Source organism: Galeopterus variegatus, unplaced genomic scaffold (assembly GCF_000696425.1).
Source record: "Galeopterus variegatus unplaced genomic scaffold, G_variegatus-3.0.2 Scaffold408, whole genome shotgun sequence".
Classification (NCBI taxonomy): Eukaryota; Metazoa; Chordata; class Mammalia; order Dermoptera; family Cynocephalidae; genus Galeopterus; species Galeopterus variegatus.
The window spans coordinates 273,770-285,774 of NW_007726519.1; the positions used below are offsets into that span (position 1 = coordinate 273,770).

Consider the following 12,005-nt stretch of genomic DNA (forward strand, 5'->3'; position numbering starts at 1 on the left):
TTTAATTACTGCACAGGAGCTGATTTGGAGGAATCAGAAAAACAATAATTGCTTCAGTGTGTATTCTATAAAATTACGCAGACTAATGTCTGGGAACTGATAATTATTTACAGCTACCAATTGTTTCAGCAACTATGTTTTAAATTGCTGATGTTAAGAGAGGCCAGCTACCCAGGAGTGGTCTAGGTTCAATCCCAGCTCTACCATTGTGGTGGCTGGGCAACCTCAGGCAAGTCTCTTAATTGCTTTGTACACTCATAATTGCATTTCCTGTCTCCAAAATGGGGGAAATAGTTGTATGTATTTCATTGGCTTGCTGCAAATAATTGAACACATATAAAGCACAGAACAGTGTCCAGAACATGGTGACAGTTATATACAAGGGTGCTTCAAAAAGTTCATGGAAATATTCATATTGTCTTTTAATTCTATTTTTCCACAAACTTTTTGAAGTACCCTCATATATAACAGATACTATGTGCTAGGCACTGCTCTGTTTATTTTTACAGTACTGAGATATAAAACCAGAGTGCATTACGGTTTATTCTTAGGAGTTTTCATCTCAAACATAGTTTTGTAAAAAAAAAAAAAAAAAAGCAGTTTCTAAATGGAAGTATCATTTTGTTCTGTAGTCTCTCAGTGCAGTAACTCAAAGTCATCACTAGATGGCAATTGTGATCCATGTGACACCAGCTGCAGCAAGTTTTAACCAATGGGTCAAACCCTGGCGTCAGTGTTTTCTGTGCCCTACAGCATTGCGAACTCAGGTGGTCCCTTTCACGCAAGGTGAGCCTTTACCAAAACTGTAGTCAGCAAAGTCTGCATTCTGTGGTTGCTCTTGGGATTCACCCATAGTTTCCAGCCCTTTTGACGGCAGCCTCACAGAAGCCTGGTTTACCTGCCTGTATATCCTGTCCTGAATTTCTGTATCAGGAATGCTTTCAGTCAGATAATGACAGGACAGTGTCAGGATCCTGTGTTAAGATTAGGGCTGGCCGGTGTCAAGGTCTCAGATTCCTATACCAGCCAGCCACAAAAAAACAAAAACAAAACCAAGAATAAAACCCCAAGAAGATTAATCAGCGGTTCTCAAAGTGTGGTCACTCCACCAGCAGCAGCTGCAGCATCTCCTGGGAACTTGTTAAAAATGCAAATTCTTGGGCACTCTCAAGTATGCTGACCAGGAATCTGTCAGCCCTTTAGATGATTGTGATGCCTGCTAAAGTTTGAGAACCACGAGATAAACCAGTGTTTAGCGTCATATAAATGTTGGCGCTGGAAGGGTCCTCAGAGAATATTTTGCCCAACCCTCTCATTTTGCTGAGAAGGAAAGTGACTCACTGAAAGTCACAGCATTAGGCTTGTGGCAGAGCCAGGCTCCACGGCTGCTAAGTTGCATGTCCCAGATTTTCCCACCATGCCCTTCTCCCCTGTCCCTCCTCTAAATATGCCACCAGGTACACATTCTAGCCTGATACCTATTCAAGAAGAGAAAAAATCTCTTATTTATTTATACAGGAGTTTGCTTATTCATTTTAATAGATATTTCTATGGGGATACAAAATTGAGTATGATGCATTCCCTGCAGTCCAGTGTGTGTGTGTGTGGGTGTGTCTGTGTGTGTGGTGGGAATGAGAGGGTATCAGGTCTAAACTATCACCTTCTCAATTGCTAGGAGAGAGTACATGCAGAGTGCTTTGGGAAAGAGGTGAGTGCAACTAGGGATTAGGGAAGACAGGTAAGAGGAGGAAATTTCAAAGCTGAGATTTGGGTGATGGGTAGAAGTTTACCAGATGAAGAAGTAGGTAAAGGACATTTGGAAACAGGAATCAGCAAGTATAAGGACATGGAGCCATGAAATTGTGGGGAACCACAAGAATTTTGTTTGAGGGGAAGGGTGTAGTGGAGGAGTTACCATGTTATTAATAATTATAATACTACTGACACTAATAACAGTAGGCATTGATGGAATGTTAAGTATGTGCCAAGTACTGTACATTTTACATCTATGATTAATTGATTTAATCCTTAAGCAGCTTTGCACGAGTCTACTCTTATCTCTGTTTTACAGATGACGGTGGACATGCATACACTGTCCATTTTATATTTTCTAGTTTTCCTATTTTCCTTAAAATCAGAGGTTGCTATTTCCATTTCTTAGATAGACATTGAACTTAGAAAAAGAGTTTTAAGGTTTATTTCTTCCAGGACAATCTCCCTAATGCAAAGTAAGTATGTATTTATGGGGGAGGAGGAATATATTCTTAATACATATAATTTTATTATAAGCATATTTTTTATAAATGCATAAAATCAGGAGGATTTTGACATTCTTTCTTTTTTAACTCAAGGAATAAATGTCTCATTATGCTTCAGTCTATCAGCAACTTTGCAAGCAGCCAATTTTTCAGGATAGTCGACAAACTGTGTCTGAAAAGTGTCAAAGAAAGCTCGTTTCAATTATTTGACTCATGAAGAAAGGAAGCTGAGTAAGGAGTGAATGACCTGGTCTGAAACCATTGGCTTTCATGTATTTATAGCTTTTACTTTATAAGCCTTCACTGTGAATGTGCTTTTCACAGTCAGCATTAGCATCTTTCCTTCATTACACAAGAGTGCCCACAAACAAACTAAAAATTCAAGTTATAGTTAAACTTCTGGTATGATCCAAAATATCTATTTCTTCCTAGGTAAGATTCCAGATGTTCCCAATTCTTTGGGATATTTTTGAGCAATTTTACTTTTTCTTGAGAAAATAATTTTTTGCTCTTTTGTTTTCTCATCTGCAAAATATTGGTATTGGATGAGATAATCTACAAGGCTCTCTTCAGCTCTAATGGTCTGTGGATTTATGATTTAATGGTTAAATGACACAAAGAACTCATTTTAGAATTTTCTTCGTAGTAAAGTTTTAGTGTTGTTTTCATTAAAGAAGTTACCAGACTTCTCCATGAATTTCTCCACGGATTTTTAAATGGGATCCCTAAAATAGTTCTATATTTGACTTTTTAGGATTGCTAAGATCCTACCCAGCTCAAACATGTGTTTATATGATATATTTTCACATGATATTTTAGGGGTTAGTACTAAGGCCAGTTTTAAGCAGATGCCATTAGAAATGATTGATGGCAAATTTGTTTTAAGGTGGAAGAGGTGCACTTTACAAGATGCTTTGCTTTTCTGATTGCTACAATAACAACTTTCAGCTTTAGGGGTTCATATTACAACCTTGATCTTTAACTCTTGTTCATAGCTGAGAGTGAACTGCTTTCTCAAGAAAATCTAGAAAACCCAACCCAATTTTTACCTTCCTTGTCTAGAGAAGTTGAATAGTCTATGGGTTGCTTTATCTGGGATCAAATGGAGAGCAATAACACCTGGAAAGAAGACCCTATAAGACACATTATTATTTAAAAAAAATTTTATGATTGAGAACAAAATTTGCATTTTATTCTTCCTGAACAATTATTGCCTTTCCTGTTTGGAATCAATTTTTTGGAGTAGATTAAAATAACTTTTCTGTTTATCTATTATAAAAGCAATACATGTTTATTTTGACAATTTTACAGAACAGTGTAAATAAGGACATACAACTATCTAAAATTCTGCCACCCAGGGTTGACTATTGTTAATACTTTTCTTTTTATTTTATTATAGGTAAGCATGAATGTTAAGAAATTGGCAACAAGTTATACATTCTATTTTGAAATCTTCTTTCAAAAATCAATATAATTAGCTTATGTTGTATACATAATTTTAAATCTCTACCTCCAAAGATAACATATTATTATTATTGTTATTGTATAAAAAGTTATAAAACTCTTTAGTTTTCACTATTGTGTGTGATTTTTAGTGCCATTTTGATCTAGGTCTCCTTTGTTTGTTGGTTTTCATTCTTTTTTGTTCCAGAAAAGATCTAAGGTATTTTCAGCCCACTTTCTTACAAGTGTGTATAATACAGAAGGGAAAGTAAACTTCTGAAATTCATATGCATAGTTTCATTTACATGAGACCTTTCCTTTATAAACAATAGGTAAGTTTTAACACACTGGGGAATGGTACTATAAAGATTTATGTTGTAACAGAGAAAAGCCCTTTGGAACATGAATAGTAATTCCCCCTTTATTTACTGTGGTTTGTAAGGTTGCATTTTTCAAAAACATGATCGCAAGCTTACAAATTTATGTACTCTTTGAGTGCAGAGCTCCAATCTTATTGCTCAATATTCTCTCAGTGTCTAGAGCTGTTCCTGGTCCATTATATTTGCTAGATAAACAGTCGTGGAGTTGAAAAGAATAAAATGGAATCAATTCCACATATTCTAATACTATCATGGTATTGTGCATTGTGACTTCAAATAGCATTGAAGTAAGAGGCAGTAATGGTTACGAGATTTGGTTCTGTTCTCTGTTGCTGAGTTTCAAAGCTCTGTGAAGATTACATGAGATAATCTTGGTCTAACTGGTATGGTGCTTGAGACCACATAGTAAATGCTAAATAGATGTTAGTGATTTGTGCTTTTTAAAAAAATCTCTCTATATTTTTTCTTCTAAATAAGAACACACTTTTCCTAAGAACTTCGGTTAGGTTTTTCAAAACAGGAATAAGCTATTTCTTTGGAGATTACATATAAAATATCTTAAAGACTTGGTAGGGGGAATAAATTTAACTACATAACAAATTAATAAATAATTATTATTTTATATTACCTATATTAACCTAACAGTCCAATGACTTATTCATTCATAATGTTTAATGGGAACCTTTTAAAATAAGGAGCGCTATAGAGCCATAAATATAATTTAGAGTTCTTTCCATGGCACTTTTACTTCTAAGCCTTTCAAGTATTCAGCAAGTATAAAATGAAACCTTTTAATGAATGAGCAATTTAAGATGTCATCTAATGAAGCCTGACTTTTCCCATCATATAGAAGGTGTATGAGAATGCCTGAATCACTGTTGCTAATCCACATTGTACTCTGACAGCAGCTTAGGGAATTTGTGTCAGCCATAGCAAGACAGGTGCATAAACAAGTCCAGTACTGTGAAATCAGTACTGTGTGTGGGCTCTGAACAAGGGAATCCTCTAGTAGAAACACAATGTGACTAACATATGTAACTCTACATTTCCTAGTAGTCACATTAAAAAAGTAAAAAGAAACAGGAGAAATTAATTTTACGAACAGTAGTTATTAATATATTTATATATTTAATAATTTATTAATATATTTAAATTTATTAATTTTATTTAACTCGAGATATTGAAAATATCTTTTCAATATGCAGTCAATATAAAAAGTATTAATGAGATATTCTACACTAGTTTTTCTTCGTACCAGGTCTTAGAAAGCTGATGTGTTTTTTATACTCACAGCACATCTCAGTTGGGACTACCACATTTCAAGTGCTCACTAACCGCATGTGGCTAAGTATCTACCATACTGGACAGCTCAGTTAAAGTCATTCCTGCTTTGCTATGATTGGAGACACCAGAGGGTGGCAATGTGGTGTAGAGGAAAGACAAAGACCAGCCCGGAATCTTAGAGTATGTCTGTTCCTGGCTCTGACTTTTGATACTGACGTGACTATGAACAAATTATTTAGTTTCTCTGGGTCTCAAATTCCTAGTCTTTATAATGGGTGGTGTTGTTAATAACTGTCATACTCCTCTCAGGAGATGTGTGGAAGCTTAAATAAGATATTGCATGTGAAAGTGCTCTGTTAGATTATAAAGCACCATACACATGTAAGGCATTATTACCTCTTTTATTGTAGATTTACTCTCATGACTTGCCCAAGGCCACATTCCAAGTTAGTAGGAGAATCAAGGATAGAATCTGGGGCTTCTGACATTCAGCCATCTGCTTCAGCTAAAGGCTGTTCTTTCCAAGCTAGTTTAAAAAATTATTATTATGATTTTTTTAAATAAAAGTATTTTTATTAAAAAAAATTGAGGAAAGAGGAGAGTGGCAGTAAGAAGTAAATTCCATATTGAACAGTCAGGGTCTTCTTCGCCACTGTCATAATGGTCTGCAGTCAAATTACACATACAAGATATGTATGTACTTATTTACTCAGAATTACAGCCATCAAAGATTGGACTTTACTGCTGTCATATAATATAAACCCCATGCTCTTCGAAGTTTCAAACAACTTCTAAATTAAACTGTGGTTTCCCTACACTATTTATATCCAAAATATAGAACAACCACAAGAAAGCCCTTCCATAGTGGGCTTGATGAATGAAACAGATACGGATCAATTCATCAGATTTTCCATGTTTATTTTTGGTTACAGATGTAGTTAATTAATCCCCATGTGTGAGACACCACCTCTTTAGTGTGAATCTATGAGACATTAATGTCAGAACAGAAAGTGGGACTAATTCGGTTCAACCCAATGCTTACTGCTTGTGATGCATATTAGGTATTTTAACAGGTGAAGGAATTTGTTTCTATGATAATTTTCAATTGGAAATCTTTTTTTAACTTGAGGAAAAATATGGACTCTGTCTACCAAAATGTCTATATCATTCCAGAAGGTAAAAAGGTAGTCAAAGAAATTTTTAGATTATTCAAAAATAACTTAAAAAGTTACATTCTATACTTTTGGAGGGCACACAGAGGATTAGTCATAATGATTGATTTCCATTTCCCTAATTGCATGTCTATCATGGTATTCATATTTAAATTCCATTTTCTACATTTGTTTCAAACGAATTTCTCCATAGAACTTAAAAACTACATAAAATATTTAGAATTTTATGCTATGTGAAATTAAGCACAGGCCAAGTTCATTTTCACTGAGAAAAAGACATACATTCAAAAAGTTCTTTATGGGGCCGGCCCGTGGCTCACTCGGGAGAGTGTGGTGCTGATAACACCAAGGCCACGGGTTCGGATCCTGTATAGGGATGGCCGGTTAGCTCACCTGGGAGAGTGTGGTGCTGACAACACCGAGTCAAGGGTTAAGATCCCCTTACTGGTCATCTTTAAAAACAAAACAAAACAAAAAGTTCTTTATTCTTTTTTCAGTCAAAATTTCTTCTTAAAAATAACTTTCAGCTGGTAATTTTCATTAGAAAATTATCATATATAATCTTCAGGCCTGCCTGAATTGATGTCCTTGTTGAATAAGCAAAATTTTTATTTTTAGTTGCTGAATCATTGCTGTTGAGCACTGAATGAGTTTATTGAGTAGCCTTTACATTTTATTGCTTTTGCACCCTAGTTTAAAAACAAAGTGCTTAATTTTTTAAAAGTTCTATAAAACGTATTTTTGATATTTCCACCATAACTTTACAAGCAGTTCCTCTCCTCTGCCCTGTAATAACCACCTTCTGCATTTTTATGATTTAGTTTAACATTATTATTGTAATTTTTTACTGGGTGAGCCCATCAATGCCCTTGGCAGCAATATTTTGTTACAAGAAATCCAGAAGCCAAACCAGTTGCAACAATTCTAAAGTTTCTTTTGATTGAGTTCACAGCCTTACCCTCACATTATGAATGTAACCCACATCAGGCCTCTTTCATCAACTTCTCCAAATTTCATGATTGGTTTGAGTCCTATATAAACCTGCTGCTTAAATGGGCATGTATTTTTTATTCAATAGTTTTGCATTGTAAATATTTCATTTGGAGAGCATCTGGTTTTGATGGAATCCAGCCAAAATAATTAGTGCTACCTATATTAAAAATGTAATACCCTAGTAAAATCATTAATTTATTTGCATTTCTCCAGGAACTCTGAATGGGATTCATTCTAGACAGGGGGTGGTTATGTGGCATTAACTATAGGGCTTGACAAGAATACAAACATCTAAGGAATCTTAACAATTCATTCTTTCAATTACAAATAAAATTAATAGACTCTAAAAAGTCATTGTACTACTATATATTAGGAAATACTGAGTTACGTGTCCAAAAGTCACACTTAAAACCAGGCAATAGTAATAAGCATAAGATGGCTGTGGATACTATGAGATAATGTCTACTTGTCAGAAATGGATGGTATGTTGTGTTTTTTTTCCCCCATAAAAGTTCAGAAGTTAATGATGTACTTTATATTTTTATTGCTTCTACTGAGAGATTAAGGAATAAAGGGATTCTGGCATGCTGTTATTATTATTATTTTTCACTGTGGATATATTCAATATCACATGTGAATAAAACCATATTTGTTATATTATGCTCTGTTTCATACATCCTAGATTGTCTTTAGGAAAATTTAGTACCTATCACTTCAGTCATCTGAAAGGAATCATTTCTTCATTATAGCTCATAACATAAAACTATAAAATATCAGCCAGAGAAAATACTGGTCCAATTATGAGAAATATGATAATGGTAGAAAAACACATATAGACATGACTGGAAGATGATAAGATTATTTTAATTTTCCCATTAGCACTGGAATTATTTATTTTACAAATCTCCAGCTCTTTTATTACTTAAAACCCTCTGCTGAATCATGAAAAGAAGCTTAAGTTAGCAATTTTCCTCTGCAAAATCTAGCAGCTAGCATCTGGAGAGCACTTGGATACCTATCAGGTCCTATGGAAATGATTATTTTAGGACTCTATTCAACTTAAAAATCAGCTAGAATCACACTCTGCACATGTGTTTTACTATTGGGGATTTTAAAACCTAAAAATTATTACTAGCAATGGTCTCAAGGCTTTTGCAGCGGTGGAGATGGGGTTGGGAGATAGGGCGTGCAGGTAGGCGGGACACCTGAGTGTCTGCCAACCACCCTTGTGCTCCGGGACAGTGACCTGCCCACTCCTCCTGAAGCCCGCCCCACTGCCCTGCGCCGTTCCTCACACTTACATTTACACTTGGCTGGCCTGTGGGATCGAGGATGAATGTCCTTGCTGGTACCTTCCTGTGGCACGCCTGGGGCTGGTTTCTGTCTCTTCACCAGATGCTGCACTACTTCCAGAACAGCTTCTGAGGCTGAAAAAAGAGGATACTTTTAATCAATTGAAAAGATAATAAGAAGCGGTATATTACCCAAATGTATCATTTTGGGGCCATAGAAATTACATAATAGGAATGTTTAACTACACACTTTAATAAAAATGCTATTATTTACAAAATTTAAGTGCTCATTTAGGAGGTATTAGGAAAGAATAATTTTTTTTTTGTTTCTATGTAATCAAGTATGCATTTATTTTTGTCTGTATGCTATATATAGTTTTTGTCCAAATGAACTATGTATACCTTTGTTGCTTTTCATGGTTATAATATGTGTTAAGTTCTCATAAATTTAATTCTCATTAATATACATTTGAGATAATTTAGAAAGAATATAGACATTTGCTATACAGGAAGTAAATTTATAAGAAAGTAATACCTTAGAAAGAAAAGTTTGGTTTATTTTAAAAAAGTGAACTTTTTTTTTTTTTTTTTTTTTTTGGCAGCTTGCCAGTAAGGGAATCTGAACCCTTGACCTTGGTGTTACCAGGCTGTGCTGTAACCAGTTTGAACCAACTGGCTAGCCCCAGAAGAGTGAACTTTTTGAGCAACACATTTCCCATCCGATTTTCATATAACAGTATTTGAGTTAGAATTTTTTCTTAGTTATTTATCAAATCAGGTCTGATTGGTGTTACCAGGCTGTGCTGTAACCAGTTTGAACCAACTGGCTAGCCCCAGAAGAGTGAACTTTTTGAGCAACACATTTCCCATCCGATTTTCATATAACAGTATTTGAGTTAGAATTTTTTCTTAGTTATTTATCAAATCAGGTCTGATAGTGCTTTAATTTGGCAACACTTTTAGGTTTTCATTTGAGCTTTTGGTACAATTTAACTAGTTGCATATACTGTATGAATCCTCTATAATCTAGACTTTCTATAAATTATATGGAACTTCTCTCCACTTAAACTGAATTTCAGAAATTTAACTCTGTGTTTTGGGTAATAGATACTCTTACTTTCTTTTGGTGTGTTTCATAGAGACTTGTTTCAGAAATATCTACATTGGCTATTCAAAAAAGATTGAAATAGGAAAATTTCAGACATTTAGATAAATAAAAAGATTTGAAAGCTAGGATTTGTTAATTAGAAAGTAACTGCAGAATTGGGTATCCGATTTAGAATTTTTGCAATCGTGATTGTGATATAAGGAGTACAGCCATCCATCTAGAGTAGTACTGTTCAATAAAACTTTCCGTAATAATGGAAATGTTCTATATTTGCACTGTTCAATATATAGTAACTAATAGTCATATGTTGCTATTGAGCTCTTGAAAAGTGGCTAGTGTGATTGAGGAAATGAATGTATAGTTTTATTTAATTTTAACTAATTTGAGTTAAACTACCTGCAGCTAGTGGCTATCATACTAGAGAGAATAGTTCTAGAGTTTCTTTGTATTTGGTACTCAGCACAAAATGAAGAAATACTTGAATGTCTTATAGCTACCGAATGTCTATAAAACAGTAATGTCCCCAAAGCATGAGGCCCAGACTCTGACATGTGGCTTTCCCCACAGAGGCTGTGTAATGTGTATTTAGGCCAGAAGGACGGATACAGCAGCATTCTGAACTTTGGCTCAACTTGAGAATATTCAGACACAAATAAATTTTGGGTTATCCATAGGTGATTTGAGAAACTTTTGTCTCTGGAAAGCCGTGGGACCTCAAATTATCTAGTTAATAAAGTTCTATGATGGTAAATGAATTCAAGAGCTTGAATTTTCCAGTCACTGCTCATGTGGTATGACTCCCTGCAGAAGACTGGCAGGTAATAGCGACAGATATGAAGGAGATACTCCACAAACATAGCTGCCTCCATGAAAAAGAAACTTTCTAGATTCAGACTGGATATCAGGAAAAGGCTGATAACTACTTTTCGTGCCTCTCCCTGTATCATTCTTCAGTAAATATTTATTGAGCATCTATTATGTGCAAGGCACGATACTTAGTACTGAACATAGAACGTTGAAAAAAAAAACAACAACCAAAAAAAGCAAGAACTAGAGACAGCCCCTGCTCTCATGGTGATTACCTGTATTAGACAAGATTTTTCCAATGTCTTCTTTCAATATTTATTATTTTCTTTCTGGTTATGGTGAAAATAAAACAGGAGACAGACACAGGATAAATAGAAATGGTGAAGATCACTATTACGTGTGTCCTATATCTTATTCAATTTACTTCTCTTACTTCACAGATCCACACCTATAGGAAATGTTTTTTGAAATGCAATATTGGAAGAAGAGAAAACAACTGGAGAAACCTCGATTGCCATTTTTGGATCATGAGATCAACATCATCATTGAACATTTATTGAGTGTTCCCTACATATGCTTAAAAAGGGCTTTTTCCTCTCTCTGAGCTATAAATAATATCTTTTAAAATAATTACAAATTAAAAGACATTTTGTTTCTGTTAATGTGATGGCACTTTTTTTAACTTTGCCATTCATAATACTGTAAGAAAGAGTGCTACAATCACTGTTTATGAAATGAATCCAACTATTCAATATTCAAGCACCACTGCAAGACCCGCAGGGAACTATTAGCAACCCAGGCAATCTGTAGCTCATTGTATTTCCATACATTTTGGAAGAATAAGCCAGAAATGTGGCGAAGTTCCAAGGAAGAACTGTTTAGTCTGATTTTTTTTTTCTTCTCCACACAGCAACTTCATCATTAAATGTATGGTCCAACTTGCATTTATTAGATGAATTTTCAAATGTTTCACTGATGGGAATTTAGGGAAGAAAAGATGCTCAGTTGACAATAGTCGGCCTTCCTTCTATTCCCTCCAGGGTACTAAGTACGTGAGTAAAACCATTTTGTGCCCTTCTGATCAGCCAGTTTACCATGTGAGTGAGCCATGAGAGTAGAAAAGCTCCCAGACCTACCTGAATTCCTGATCCAAATTGGGAGATAAAAGAAAATGTTTGTTGTTTTAAGCTGCTAAGTTTTTATGTGGTTTGTTGTGTAGCAAGGATAACTGGAGCATGCCCTCTTGTATGTATTATATTTTTATAATA

The 12,005-nt window shown here is 34.9% G+C and overlaps 1 protein-coding gene across 1 annotated transcript in view; it reads right to left on the bottom strand.

Annotated features, from left to right (window-relative positions):
- The window catches only part of COL8A1 (collagen, type VIII, alpha 1), a 137,109-nt gene that overhangs the window by 44,920 nt on the left and 80,184 nt on the right, over window positions 1-12,005 (bottom strand). Inside the window, exon 3 of the mRNA XM_008568412.1 lies at window positions 8,832-8,951. The gene's annotated coding sequence lies outside the window, so the exon portion shown is untranslated. The remainder of the gene's footprint in view (window positions 1-8,831; window positions 8,952-12,005) is intronic.